Source organism: Cnephaeus nilssonii (genome assembly GCF_951640355.1).
Source record: "Cnephaeus nilssonii genome assembly, chromosome: 9".
NCBI lineage: Eukaryota > Metazoa > Chordata > Mammalia > Chiroptera > Vespertilionidae > Cnephaeus > Cnephaeus nilssonii.
Window position 1 is genome coordinate 494,641 of NC_137080.1, and position 12,894 is coordinate 507,534.

The window sequence follows — 12,894 nt, forward strand, 5'->3', positions numbered from 1 at the left end:
GGCGGAGAAAAAGGCGAGGCTGTTTCCTAAGGAACCAGGATGGCTCAGCGTTCGCAGCCTCTTGGGGGGAGGGAAATACCAGGACAATGACAGGCGCCGCGGGGCCCCGGGCCCCTTATCCCGAGTCCAGGCGGCTCTCGGCCTGTGGAAGAGGAGCCACAGGAGGCTGGTGTCAGACGCTGGGGTCTCTGTGCGTCTCCACAGCCCCAGGCACTCTCGCCGGACACAGCTGGAGTGGGAGGTTCAAGGTGGGGGACACAGCCCCCGACCCGGAGCGGGTGCCCCACACGCCCAGGCGCCAGCACCCACCGCTCCTGAGCCATCCCGCTCCGAAGGTGCCCGCCCCGCCCTCGGCCCTCCAACGAGGGGCCCGTCCCACCGGCCTCTTCCACTCGCGGTGTTGAGGACAAAGTAAATCGGAGCAAGTCTGACCCGAGACCAGACGGCCAGCAAACGTCTGTCCCTTCTGAGGGGACCACCCGCTCTGACACACGGCCCCTCGCGCCCCAGCCTTCCACCCGTCTGGCCACGGCACCGGGCACCAAACGCTTCGCTCAGCGCAGCAGCGGAGCCTGCCTCGCGCTGGGGGTGGGGCTGGCATCGCTGGGGTCTCCGTGTGTCTCCACAGCCCCCAGCCGCCGGCAGGGGAGGCGGGCACAGCGAGCTGAGCCCAGGCCCAGGTTTCTCAAACAGCACCGGGGATGCCCACGGCTGCTTGGCGCCCCTGGAATCCGGCTGAAGGCCAGACTGCCGGCTCCCCTCAGCGACTCCCGTGTGGAGGTCGGGGCCTCACATCTCAAGGGTGCTCTGAGCGTCTTGCACGTGAATTTCACGCGAGGACCCGATTGATATTCAGCACTCGTCATTGAGACCGCCCATCGGGACGACTAGGAGACCGTCCCCGTCCCCGTCCCATCAAACGGCTGAAACAGACTGCCCGCCTGGCACTAGCCGGGACGGGAGGGGACGGCCTCTCCCAGGTGCTGCTGGGAGTGCAAAGCAGCTCAGCCCCTGGGAAACCCCAGTTTCCAAGTTTCTTAAAGCTGCAACCCACTAAGCGGGCCACACTGGGCGTTGAACCAAGGGGGTGTGTGCACCCAGCCTTGCACACACTGCCCATCAAGACCCTTTAAATTGATTTGAGAGAGAGAAGGGGCGGGGGGGAAAGCGAGCTCTGTAGCTGGGATTGAATTATCTCAGGCATGGGAAGGACCAGGCGCTCTTTTAAACTAACCCATCAACTTCCCACGTTTTTCGGGCTTCTGATGGGCCCTCCCCCTAACCAGTCTATTTCCTAGATCTTCTGGGGTGGTGTCTCTTATCCAATCCGATCCTTTCCCCAGGCTTGACTGACAGCCTCTATGGCCCACCTGGGCTCCCCTTTGGGGCTCCATCCCTTCCCCACGATCTGCCCCGGGGCGGGGGGGGGGGGGGGAGTGTGAAGCTGTAACTTCCTGTGAAGCCAGTGCCTGCTTCCTGGCTGATGACGCTCCCTGATGCTACTCCCTTTGCTTCCTTCTTTATCGATATCAAGCGACCGACGCCAACACACGACAAGGACGCATGCTTCCGTCCGGCTCCCACGGAGGCACAGGCCCTAGGTCAGTGATGGCGAACCTATGACACGCGTAGCCATTTCTGATGACATGTGGCCGCATGCCGAGGAAGAAACATTTGCTGCTCCTGAGGATGAAACATTTGCGAAATCATGTTTTTTCCTCAAAGTGACACACTACCCGAGTTATGCTCAGTTTTTTGGCGAAGTTTGACACACCAAGCTCAAAAGGTTGCCCATCACTGCCCTAGGTCGACCTTGGCCGGCCTCCCGCCCTGAACTCTGCGCCCGTCTCCTGGCGGCTGGTGGGCTGCGATGGGAATGCCGGGCTTCCCGGGCGGGAAGGCGACGCTCACGCCATATGTGCCTGCAGATGATCTCTCTCCGGGGAAAGGAAAACTGACCAAGAAATCATTACGTATTTGTTTTAACGTTTCTTGAACAGAAACACATGTTCTTTGCTTTATCTTGCCCTGCAGCTAGCGTTTTGGAAAAGTCGGCATGAAAAGGGTTTGGGGACGAGGAAGGGAGCAGGTTTTGTTTGGTTTGGAGCCTCGAGGACATGAGGACCATCTCCGTCATCTCCGTCCTCAGCCCGCCGGGGCGTTTTCAGACGCAGCACCAAGGCTCCATGTAGGCTGGACAGGAGGGTGGACCCAGCTCGTGGCGAATCCTGTCCTAGGACTTCCCGCGTCTTCAAGTGTCAAAGCTGACGTTTTATGAGTTCTTTCAGAGTGAGAGCCGCGGGGACAAGTCACGGGGCTTCCCCGCCTGGATGTGCGCTCTGACCGTGTCCTCACTCCCCGCACGCCATCGAGGTGCTCAGAGCCTCCGCTGCAGGAGGTGAAAGGCTTCGTAAGGGAACTCCTAGCGCCCCGGCCCTGCGCCATCCCCAAGGCCTGCTCCACCTCGTGGAGAGATGCGGGTGCAAGGACAAAGGAGGTCGGAGCATGTCTGACCTGAGGCCAGACAGCTAACGCCAGCAAGAGCGTGAGGAGGGACGCTTATCCGGACACGGGAGTTAGAGAAACGCCGCTGAGCTCAACAAGCGAGAACATCACGGCACGGGTGGGGAGATGGTGGAGTCCTGACCCTCCGTGTATGCCAGCGAAATCTGAATGAGCCGGAGGGAGCCTAGCCAGCTGACTAGATCGCTTTCCAAGAATCACTCGGGAATACGACCCTTGCTAATCCCAAACGTCTGCAGTTGACTGTGAATTTCAATCACAACTGGAAACTGGAAGCTCAGCTGATTGGGGGAATGTTGCCTGGACATTCTCACAGTTGTCACTCACCCGACTTCCGGAACGCACACCTTCGTTTGACGTAGCGGAAACGCGACGTGCTGTTCTCATGATTGTGGTGTAAACGGCCCTTGAACAGGCACCTTGGTTAACGCCCGTTCTCACTGGTTGCTCCTGGCTCTCCCTGCGCCCATGGTGTCTCGGCACTGCCCAGCCTCCATCACCAGCGGCACCTGGGGAAGAGGTGTGCGTCCTGGTCAACACCGCAGGGTCCCCACCCATCCCCAGCCCCCCAATGTTATTGTCTTATTTAAATTATAATTAAGTTTATGACAGAAAGATTATTGTGGGACTCCTAACAGTTCCACTCCTTAAATGAGCCATTTCCAGAACCTCTTTTTGCTGTAGAATTTAAATTTAGTCTAAGACATAATTTAAATCTGAAAATATATGTTTCTTAACTTACTTGCTATATCAATTTTTCTTAAGACTATGGTGGTAGATTTTTTAAAAAAATATATTTTATTGATTTTTTACAGAGAGGAAGAGACAGTTAGAAACATCGATGATAGAGAAACATCGATCAGCTGCCTCCTGCACACCCCCTACTGGGGATGTGCCCGCAACCAAGGTACATGCCCTTGACCGGAATCGAACCCGGGACCTTTCAGTCCGCAGACCGACGCTCTATCCACTGAGCCAAACCGGTTTCAGCAGAAATTTTAAGTAAATATCAAAAAACAGCTACTCATGGTTATGTGGGGGGGGGGGTGGGGGGGGGGCGGCCCACAAAACGGAAATCCATCCCTCATGGCCACTTTCAGGGCATAATTAACATTTACCTCCTTAAATGAACTTTAAAAATTCCCTGGGCACCTGGGATTTATAGGCTAAAGGAAATTTTCTCTCTCTCCTCATAGTTTTACATGGAAATGGGACCCTGTCACAGAGGCTTAGACAAAAGTACAGTCAACATATGTGTTTACACAGCAATTCCACCAAAAATGCCGGTTTGGAATGATCTGGAATACGGACATTCCAGTGGGAAGTTCTTGCTTCACATTCGCTGGGACCACATGAAGGAGCATAAATTCCGCGTTTCCCCATTTCCCAGAACGTTCCTGTCCGTTGCTGGTGTTCATACTTAATGGAATGCACTTTTTCCAAGGTGCTGGGAGCGAGGGAGCGGCTGGAAAAGGACTCGGAGGAATGGAAACTGAGGGGTGAGGTGGGCTTTGCTTTCCGGGGTCACGGGAGGCAGCTGGCGGCGCCCCTGGTTCCTCCGCCCGGGGCGTGCTCCGGCCAGCACATGGGCTCTGACTCCCGGTGCCCACGCTGATGTGCGCCGCGTCTCATTACCACCCCAGGCGCGGAGCGAGGCTGCAGCTGCCCTTTGCAGTTCTGTGGGCGACACACGCGGCCAGTGTGTTCTGAAGTGATTTACGTATTTTATCACATCAGCAGCTTTAGTGACTGACAAAAAACAGGTCTCCTCTTTGTACTGCCTTAGGTTTTAAGATACGCACTTCCCATCTCAATGAATTAAAAGTTGGCATTAACATCGGCCCCCTTTCTCTCCGACTACTCCGGGGACTTTGCAGTTATGCCTTCTGATGAGATGACCACTCTCACGTGCCCTTGACTGAAGAACACTGTTGTGTAGGTAACACGTCTGTAAGTTCCTGGATGTGGCTGGCGCTGAACGATTCCCAGGCTGGCTTTCACAGAACTGACGAGCACTGGCGGGCGGTGGTGACGCCCCTGCCCTGGAGGCTTGCAGAGGCATCTTTAGGAAGGAGGAACTTGGATTATGAATCAATGACGGTGAGTCCCGCCCTCTAGGGGCCCTGGCCGCCTGCATGGCTCTGAGAAGATGTGTCCACACAGGTCCAAAGAGCTCAGAACAGACATTGTTCAACTGCACATTGCTGCAGACAACACAGAGCCAAAGCCAGGCAGGATGTGGGGTGGACGCCCTACCAAAGGGCCGGTGTGGCCCTGCGTGCAGTGTGGCCCTGCGTGCAGTGCAGCCCTGTGCTCACTGTGGCCCTGCGTGCAGTGTGGCCCTGTGCGCAGTGCGGCCCTGTGTGCAGTGTGGCCCTGTGCTCACTGTGGCCCTGTGTGCAGTGTGGCCCTGTGCTCACTGTGGCCCTGCGTGCAGTGTGGCCCTGTGTGCAGTGTGGCCCTGTGTGCAGTGTGGCCCTGTGCTCACTGTGGCCCTGTGCTCAGTGTGGCCCTGTGCTCACTGTGGCCCAGTGCTCAGTGTGGCCCTGTGTGCAGTGTGGCCCTGTGCTCACTGTGGCCCAGTGCTCAGTGTGGCCCTGCGTGCAGTGTGGCCCAGTGCTCAGTGTGGCCCTGTGTGCAGTGTGGCCCTGTGCTCACTGTGGCCCAGTGCTCAGTGTGGCCCTGTGTGCAGTGTGGCCCTGTGCTCACTGTGGCCCAGTGCTCAGTGTGGCCCTGTGTGCAGTGTGGCCCTGTGCTCACTGTGGCCCTGCGTGCAGTGCGGCCCTGTGTGCAGTGCGGCCCTGCGTGCAGTGTGGCCCTGTGCTCACTGTGGCCCAGTGCTCAGTGCGGCCCTGTGTGCAGTGTGGCCCTGTGCGCAGTGTGGCCCTGCGTGCAATGTGGCCCTGTGTGCAGTGTGGCCCTGTGCGCAGTGCGGCCCTGTGTGCAGTGTGGCCCTGTGCTCACTGTGGCCCTGTGCTCACTGTGGCCCTGTGCTCACTGTGGCCCTGTGCTCAGTGTGGCCCTGTGTGCAGTGTGGCCCTGTGCTCACTGTGGCCCAGTGCTCAGTGTGGCCCTGTGCTCACTGTGGCCCTGTGCTCAGTGTGGCCCTGTGTTCACTGCGGCCCTGTGTGCAGTGTGGCCCTGTGCTCACTGCGGCCCTGTGTGCAGTGCGGCCCTGTGTGCAGTGTGGCCCTGTGCTCAGTGTGGCCCTGTGCTCACTGTGGCCCTGTGCTCAGTGTGGCCCTGTGTTCACTGTGGCCCTGTGCTCACTGTGGCCCTGTGTGCAGTGTGGCCCTGTGCTCACTGTGGCCCTGTGTGCAGTGTGGCCCTGTGTGCAGTGTGGCCCTGTGCTCACTGCGGCCCTGTGCTCACTGTGGCCCTGTGTGCAGTGCAGCCCTGTGTGCAGTGTGGCCCTGTGCTCACTGTGGCCCTGTGTGCAGTGTGGCCCTGTGTGCAGTGTGGCCCTGTGCTCACTGTGGCCCTGTGTGCAGTGTGGCCCTGTGCTCACTGTTGCCCTGTGTGCAGTGTGGCCCTGTGTGCAGTGTGGCCCTGTGTGCAGTGTGGCCCTGTGCGCAGTGCGGCCCTGTGTGCAGTGTGGCCCTGTGTGCAGTGTCTGCGTGTGCGTCTCTGCACTCACACGTTCTAGTGGAAGGAAGGTGGGACGTGTGTCCTGACCTGCATCGTGGCTGTGACTCTTTCCAGTGTCTGGGGAGAGTCTGCGTGGCCACAGCTCCTCGGATGCCAGGACCTCCCAAATATTGGAGCTCTAGGCCTCTGTTGAGACTCCAGGCTTTTCCAGGTGGACAGGCTTTTATTAGACACATTAGCTGTGAAGTTTGTTTTCTCAGATTGCTCTTTGTGATCTAACGTCGTCCTAGCAGTTCAGCTGTGTGTGGACTCCTTCACGGAGCATGTGATCAACTTCACTGACTGACTAACGGCTGCTGACAGCATGCAGCCAAAAACAACATCTTCGCTGCCTGCTCAAGCCCTTGGACAGTCTCGGATGCTCGCGGCGACCATAGGCATCCCGTCCTTGCCTGAGTTTTAGATCTCTAAGCCAAGAGGGGTGAGACGATGACCCCGACTCGTCTGAATTTTCGCAGCATCGGGTAGCCCTTGGCTTCGTCTCAAGTTGCCTAATATGTTTGTTTGTTGATTTTTCCTGAATCTCCCAAGACCAACTTTCCCTGAAGAATGAGCCATCAGGGTGACTGACTGATGGCCCCAGGAATTAAGGGAGAAGAAGAGGTGTCAGTGGCCACCCGAGGGCTGACATGGCTCCTGGTGGCAGTCCATCCTCTCCGTGAGGATGCACAGGGGCCGTGTGAGCTCTGCTTCAGGAGAGGAACTGAGTTCTACGTGCTGAATGTTCTGAGCACAGGCTCCCTGGAAGGCAGTAGGTGTTTAATGAGCACGTGGATGGGCGGCTGTGGCCGACGGGCATCGAGATGAGCACGTGCCAGCCGCCCGCCGAGGCCTTTTTCACACACGTTTAACAGTGGGGTCGGTGGCCTGTCGGTATGACCCCACGGAACTTTTGAAATTCCCCTGATCTTGTCTTTATAAATGTCCTTATCTTTCTCTCTAGTCCAGCCCTCACTTCCCAGAAGTGAAGCAAGTCCAGACCTCCGGATCGGTGGCGCCTTTGGCCACCCGCCCTCCGGCCCTCGGAGGGGGCTGCTCCGTCCAGTGTGTGCAGCTGGTTTCCTGACAGCAGGAGTGAGGAGGGAGCAGGCTTTGCAGCTGCAGACGGCTGACTACAGAGAGCGGCTTTCTCCGGAAGGTACTGCCTGCCCTGGTCCGGGTCTCTCCAGCCCCGGGGCTCTTTGGTGTGGGCAGGCCGCATAGTTTTCTGTGTTTGCAATGCAGCAATGATCTGAGTCGAGATGTAGACTTTGAGAAGAGAGACAGCTGGGACCTCTTGGTCGACGCCCAAATACTTCTATGGTCACGGTATATGTATCAGGGCCGTGGTGAGGGTCAACATTCCGACGAGGGGTGGGGAGAATTGGCTGGACCCCGTCGCTCACTGCCGCCTCTCGCTCAGCCCGGCTCTGGGCTGGCCTATCGTCCTGGACCTGGGGATTGAGTTCCTTTCTCCAGGCCACCCAGAGTGCCGGGTGGGGCCGGCGTGGGAACGCGAGGACCCTGAAGTCCACCCCGAAGTCCAGCCTCTTGTTAACGCACGCTGCTCTGGCGCGTTCCCACACAGACTCAACTTTGGGATGTGATCTCATGAGAAGTTTCCCTCTCAAAATTCTGGCTTTTCATCACTTCTCAGATGCACACTTTTCAATTTAAAAACATCACGAAGCGTCAGGCCTTTCCCTTCGCAGACACGTGCGGTGCCGTCGGGACCAGGCTGGTGGCGCCTGAGGGTGGAGGATGGAGGGGAGCCCCACTCTACTCACGGTCTGAATGGGCCCTGACTCCCCTCTGCTCACGTCGAGTTTCTCGGGTCAGAATGTTGTCCTATCTCTGCAAGGACTAATTCAAGCACCTGTCGTCCCTCACACCTGCTCTCGTCTTTTACTCTGTGAGCAGGTGATGTCTTGACAGGGACGCTGTGGTTACTCAAAGGACGGCTGTGAACTCCTGAAGGCCAATGACCTGCCCCCGCGACTCAGACGCCTCCCTCCTTTGGCCTGCAAGGCTTCTGAACGGAGGGACCATCGCTGTAGAAAGCACCTGTGTCGGGTGTAGCTCCCTGAATGTTTACCTAGGTCGCCCTGTTAAGGGACATCCAGGTGACGATGTGGGCGTGTCCAGTCTCCCGGGCCGTTCCGTCACGTGCTCCCAGGCAGCCTCCTCTCCACCTGTGGTGACCACGGTGACGGCGGCTGTGGCCGTGGACCAGCTTGGTCTTCCCTGCTACCTCTTGTGAGGGGCCTGCAGGGGGCCTTCCTCCGGAGCCTGGCGCTGTCACTGAACACATTGGGCTGCAGCGCATCATTCGCTTCAAGACGCAGCTCTGCGCTATGCTACCGCGTGGATGTGCCCGTGTATCCGGGTTCTCGTGGCACTGCACGGAGCTGTGTTCAGCTGGGGCTCCTGTGAGTAAGGTGAACTGCACAGAGCAAGGTGTTGTCTGCGGTGACTTCTGCCCGAGTCCTGCGCGCTACGTTGCCACCACACTCGCGAGGACTTCCTTTCCCGGGTCCGTGGGTGACTCACGGGAGCGGAGAGGAGAGGCTGCATGTCCAAGTCTGGCCGCCCAGGAAACAGACACACGGGCCCGTCACTGCGCACCAGGGTGCGGGCATTCCTCCCAGAGCGACCAGGCACCGCCACAAGGAGGCGCTCTCCCCCTGCGCCTTCGGTCCCTCCCCAGCATGGAATCCGGGATCCTCAATGACTTTCCAGATGCCTGATGCAAAACCAAGACTTTCACTCGAAAGAAATGGTGATGAAATGCGCAGTACTCTCAATATTAGCTGTTTCTCCCATTACATACCCTAGAGATAATGCAAATGTATGTTTTTTCTTAAATTCACAGCATCAAAGATATGGCCCTAACTGGTTTGGCTCAGCCCTAGCTGGTCTTGCTCAGTGGATAGAGCAGTGGCCTGCAGACTGATGGGTCCCAGGTTCAATTCCGGTCAAGGGCACATACCCGGGTTGCGGGCTCAAATACCTGATAGGGAGCATGCAGGAGGCAGCTGATCAATGATTTTCTCTCATCATTGATGTTTCTATCTCTCCCTTACGCTCTGAAATCAATAAAAATATTTTTTATTTTTTAAAAATATGTTTTATTGATTTTTTACAGAGAGGAAGGAAGAGGGATAGAGAGTAAAAACATCGACAAGAGAGAAACATCAATCAGCTGCCTCCTGAACACCCCCTACTGGGGATGTGCCTGCAACCAAGATACATGCCCTTGACCAGAATCGAACCTGGGACCCTTCAGTCCACAGGCCGACGCTCTATCCACTGAGCCAAACCAGTGAGGGCTAAAAATATATTTTAAAAAATGAATAATTTGGGGACTTCCTGATTAATAAATAACTTATCTTAATGCAAATGCCTAACTGCAGAGACAGTTCATTCAAGTACAGTTTCAATGTCTGAGAAACTATGTTACTGACCGAAATAAGTCCAATAAATATTTGCTTTTACAGTTGAGGTTGTATAAGAAAGAATTGTGAACTGAGCATGAAGTTTTGGAATAGGAATAACATCAAATAACTGTGAGTGAACGTTTAATGAAAAAAATATCTGGAAGATATTATGGAGTAAAATATGAGAGCTGTAAAAGTGACAGAGCCTAAAAATGTTATAGGCACCGTGGAAAGAGCGTGACTTGAAGTCTTTCTCTGTTCCCCCAGATATTTTTTTGGTAAATGTGTTTAACATAAATGAGCCTTTAGCTGAGTCACCATTTCCCGATTTAAAAGTGGAACCGCGATCTAGGAAAATGTGAAGTGGGGGCCTGGCTGCCCCGGAGGCCGGTTGGAAAAGTCGAGTGGAAACTCACTTAGGGGCACGCAGTGAGCGGGCAAAAGATTTGAGTTAAAAATCCTGCATTAAGGGCAACCACAGGAATATACGTCTCATTTTCTATGGTTGGGAGTTCAGCCAAGAAAAGAGATGCAGAAAAAGAAATAAAAATTTTATCCCGAGTCATGAGTTTCCTTTTCCACAAACACAATCAAATGTACTCCTTAAATCAACGTTCAAATCTATAATATTTTCAAATAACAGGAGCCATTCTCGTTTGCATCTTAAACACTAAGGGAATTCTTAGACCTTCACCGCCAGCCTGGCAATCGACGTGGCGATGGTAAGCACATTTTTCAAAACGCACTGAACCTCTTTCTAAACAATGAAGGGATACAAGTTTAGAAATATTTTCCCACCAGAACTGGAACATTAAGATTCGGGTTAGATTCACACTGAAATGTGGGGTTTTAGTTCTCCCTTTTCACCAGAAACCTCCGCTCCACGCCAGGCCGGGGAAGACCCACGCTCCAGGCCCGCCCTGTGCACTGGCTTCCCATGGTCACTCAGCCTCCAAGTTCGTCAGCAGTGATTCCAGGTCACTCACACTTTAAAACAATCGAGGTACCAGGCACTTAGGAAGCGAGCACGCCCAGTCTCTCAGCCTCTTTCTCTGCAGAAGCAGAGGGAACACTTCCTCCCTCAGAGGCAGCTTCACCTGGTGCCCAAACCAGAGACGTCACCGGAGAAAAGACCACAGACCAGCATCCTGCGGGGACAGAGACACAGAAACCTCAGCACAACACCAGCAGCCTGCGGCCGGCGGCACACAACCACCACACGTCGCAACCCTGGGCTCATCCAGGACGGGGCGGCGGGGCGACGCTGGAAACTGTTCATCAGACTTTCTTCCACCTGCTTCCCCGGAGCTTGAATTCCACTTAAAATAAAATTATTCTGAAGTTGGTTCTTCAACACAGTTAAGGGGACACGAACTGTAAGAAAACGAGTTTCTCCCGGGGACATCTGCCGTCCGCACCCAGGTCCAGCGCCTCGAGCAGGAGTGAAGCCGCGTGGATGACTGTGGCCCAGACAAACGCCTGTCGAAGCTCCGAGGACTTTGCATCCCAGTTTAAATCTTTCAAGAAACTAACAATCCAGATCCCCCTCTCCCAGGGCATAGTGCTGTGCTCCAAACCCAGAAAGAGAAATCTGAACCCCATGGAAGAGCCCGCATTAAGGCGACCCTATGGCTGCGAGTCCCAGTCACCTTCTCTCTGAACCCACCACCCGCCCTCTGAGATGGATGGCTGATTATTTAAAAGCTGCACATGCGGTTCAAATGGAAATGATTTACGTATTTGGTGGTATTTTAGCAGAAAATAAAGCACTTTTAAAAACTCGTTTCCAAAGTTATTTCTTAAATATAGCACCAACAGGCAAAACATTTAGTTGAAGAAAATTTAAATTAGGGTTCTTCATGATCTGGGGTTTTCTCTCCTGTTTACAGGGGACGTTTCCGGCAGCAAGGCCTGGGCCGAGCCACGTGGAGACGGACAGACAGAGCCCCAGGGCACTGAGCTACAGAGTCCCCACAGCCCGTTTGCCTCCTGTGTCAGTTTGGACAGAATATGTGATAAAATACTTTTCCATGGTGGGAATGTAACAGATTAAAAATTAGGCGAGTATTGAATTTGAGAGAAAACTTAGAGATACTTTGTTCTAGCCTTTTTGTTACGTGAGTATAGAAACGGAGGCCTAGAGCGGAGAAGCTATTTAACCAAACATCAATAGTTGGTGGAAGAATACTGTGTCAAAAGAGGAGCTGTAAGAAAGCTTTGGTTTACCAATTTTGATATTATAATGTATTTCAAAGCTATCAGATTGAAGCAGCATGGTGTAGGGGTATAAATTAGGTGGATAAATCAACCCCAAAACATGTAAAAATAAGTGATGGACATTGATTTTATTCAGGTTATTATTAAAAAGAATAGACAAAGATTGGACTATCTTGGAAAAGTCACCAAACCTTGGGCAAAAGCTAAAGTTATCCCGTACACCATCATATTTCAAATTATCTGCTATTTTACTGTAAAATTAAATCACATAATGTACCAGGAGGAAACAGAGGCTGATATATCTTTTTAAAATAAACTGATTTTTAGCGAGGGAGAAGGAGAGAAACATTGATGTGAGAAGTGGAGGAAACCCATCGACAGTGCACACTCCTCCTCTTCAAAGAAAACCTAACTTTCTTCTTTACTACTTTTCTTTCTGGCTTGATTGCCTTGTAACTGCAAACTGTCCTCCCGCGAGCCTCCCTTCACTGCTGTTTGTCCCCAAAACGTCCAGCGTCCACCCCCAAACTCTCCTTGTCTCCAGGCAGCTCTAAGGCTGCAACCATGTGCACGGCCCCCCCCAGGACACGGTCCCGCCCAGGACACGGTCCCCCACTCACAGCGGTGAAGTGCGCCGGTCACATCTGGAAGGGTATTCTCAGAGTGGTTACATAAGAAGAGGAATGTCGGTTTAGGGTGGCGGCTGGGTGCAGTATGGTGATATTTCAAGACGATGTAGTTATAAAAAGCAGCTGGATAAACATATCCTCGTACAAACCACAGAGAGCAGATGAGTTAGAACAGTAACTCATTTAATCCAATACAGGAAATAACTGGCATCAGACTTGTATGTTCCAGACATTCTCTCCTCCACACGCACAAAACGCTAAGCCGACTCGCACACAGATTACAAAAACAAAACCTCCCGTCCTGGTTTTATTGTGAAATACTCACTAAGCCCTTTGGTTATTTCAGGTTATTCTTTTTCTTACATGAGGCAGCGTAAGATGCAGGGTAGATCCTTAAAGAAAAATCAGGGTAAGAAAACTCACCCCAAAGAAACAGACATTTGTTTTCTATGTTTCCGGAC

The 12,894-nt window shown here is 53.9% G+C and overlaps 1 long non-coding RNA gene across 1 annotated transcript; it reads right to left on the reverse strand.

The window, feature by feature from the left end:
- Positions 1–835: 835 nt before the first annotated feature.
- On the reverse strand, positions 836–12,629 carry LOC307105678. Its single transcript, XR_013814052.1, has 3 exons — positions 12,425–12,629; positions 2,851–3,032; positions 836–2,389 (listed from the first exon to the last, which is right to left on the reverse strand). It is a non-coding gene; the product is annotated as an uncharacterized lncRNA (long non-coding RNA).
- Positions 12,630–12,894: the final 265 nt, after the last annotated feature.